This window comes from Borostomias antarcticus (assembly GCF_949987555.1).
Source record: "Borostomias antarcticus genome assembly, chromosome: 7".
Lineage (NCBI taxonomy): Eukaryota > Metazoa > Chordata > Actinopteri > Stomiiformes > Stomiidae > Borostomias > Borostomias antarcticus.
This window is the reverse complement of record NC_140240.1, coordinates 403,751-406,250: the sequence shown is the minus strand read 5'-3', so window position 1 is coordinate 406,250 and position 2,500 is coordinate 403,751.

Genomic DNA, 2,500 nt, shown 5'->3' with positions numbered 1-2,500 from the left:
TTATAAAAAATATATATAAATTATATATATATATATATTGGAATTATATGGAGAATCTGATAGTATCATTGCTGTATGAAACCAATGCCCTGTATTTGGTAGTGACTGTTCTTTATCGTCGGACCTCCATGTGTCTTATCTGCTGTGTGACCTGTTAGTGGGAGGGGCTCACTGAGTAGGGGTGTGTCTTATCTGCTGTGTGACCTGTTAGTGGGAGGGGCTCACTGAGTAGGGGTGTGTCTTATCTGCTGTGTGACCTGTTAGTGGGAGGGGCTCACTGAGTAGGGGTGTGTCTTATCTGCTGTGTGACCTGTTAGTGGGAGGGGCTCACTGAGTAGGGGTGTGTTGACGTGTGAAAACTACAAGGACTCTCCACAGGTTCAAGGGTCCAATTCTACTATACTGGTCAGTCCCCCCCCCCCCCCGCCCCCCCCCCCTCGCTCCCTGCCTCCTCTTTTCCTGCCAACTATCCTTGTCTAGCACTGTGTAGCCCCTACCTCTCCTCCTCCTCCTCCTCCTCCTCCTCCTCCTACCTTCCTCTGTCTCAGCTGACACTAATGTAGCTACTGTAACTTGATTAGAGTAGAGAGTTTGCAGGCATGAGCGAGCCAGCGTTTCTTACTGTACATGTGTCTGTGGCTGGAGGAAGCCCAGCTCCATGGGACCAGCCGTGAGGGTGGGGCTGGAGGCACGTAGGGCGGTGGAAGGACCAGCCGTGGGGGTGGCTGGCTGGCTAGCCCAACTGAAGGACCAGCCGTGAGGGTGTGGCTGGCTGGCTAGCCCAGCTGAAGGACCAGCCATGGGGGTGTGGCTGGCTGGCTAGCCCAGCTGAAGGACCAGCCGTGAGGGGGTGGCTGGCTGGCTAGCCCAGCTGAAGGACCAGCCGTGGGGGTGTGGCTGGCTGGCTGGCTAGCCCAACTGAAGGACCAGCCGTGGGGGTGTGGCTGGCTGGCTGGCGGGCTGGCTGGGCATCTTTACGTGGATGGATCGTGACAGTGACCACTGTAGCCACTCCCGGTTCAGTCCCCTTATTTCCTTTTCCAATCACACTGTAAATTGCTGCTCGGCATCAGCCAATGAGATCCTCAGAAAAGCTGGTCTCCTGACAGGCCGATCACCGCGTCATCGTCCAGGCGGGACCCCTGACCCCACTTACCGTCCCATTGCCACGGGGACGCGACAGGGGACGCCGGTACAGTTCTCTGACCTTCAGGGTGGGCTGGGCGTGGCCGACTCCTCGTGTCCAATGAGAGTGCGGCGTTGCCGACTCTTCGTGTCCAATGGTAGCCCTTTTCCACCAAGAAGGAACCGGTTCGGTGCCGGTTCGCGAACCTAATTTTGAACGGTTCCGAGCATTTCGACCAAAAATAAATGAGTTCAGGAACCCCAAAGTTGGTTTCGAACCGGCACCAAAAAATAGTTTTTCAGCGCGAACCGTGATGATATCGCGGGCGTGGTCTATAGATTTACGAGATTTTCTGTAAATCACGTGCTTTACTCCATGATAAGAGTGGTAATCGAGCGCTTCAGCTGTGTGAATGATCTCATTCTCTCTATGCTAATGCCAACTATCTGGATAACCAGCCATCCAACTGACTTATACAAATTATATCATTGACAATCCCTAAAACAATAGTGTGATGATGACATACTACAATTATAATGAAGTAGACTACAGTACGCAAGCCACTTTCGTGACGCACCACCTAAACAACTTTACACATGTCTATATCTCCAAGCTAATGACGTACAACTGGTCAAAACTGGTCGGAATGTGGTCCCGTTCCCTAGATTTCTGAACCGAACCAGAGTTACTTTGGTGGAAAAGGGCTCTGAGAGTGTGGTACCAGTGAACCAGTGAAGTATTGGGTGGTTGTGTTCTCTTTTTTATTTTACAGATGACGTTCTAAAGATTAAAAGGTGTTATGTGCTACTGTGGCAGCTACTGTAAGAGTACTGTATCTGTATTTATTCCAGGTGTGTGAAACGACGCTGACAAATCAAGATTTTATTATTTGGCTATTTAAAAAAGTGTATTGTATTTATGACACTATATACTAGACATAAGTAAAGCTGTTTTTTTTAAAGATAAAAGTTGGATTTGTATGTTCATTTTGAGGTTGTGTGTGTGTGTGTGTGTGTGTGTGTGTGTGTGTGTGTGTGCGTGTGCACGTGCGTCCCTCCATATGTACAGATATGTGTGAAGAAAGATATTGACAAGGTATTGAAAATGGTCTTTAATGCAAGGATTGTACAGAAATATCACTTCCTGAAACATCTACAAATACACAACAATCTTTATTATAAAAGTCAAAAATAAGTTAGAAAAAAAATAGAAAATAAAATAGAAAATAAAATAGCAAAACCACTCTGTAGAAAAACGGAACGTATTTACATCACTGGCATTCATAACCAGTTTAAATTAAGCAGATCTTGGTCAAAACTGCCATGGTACATTATTGGCCCCACAAATAAACTCATGTTTTTAAGCATAAAACAC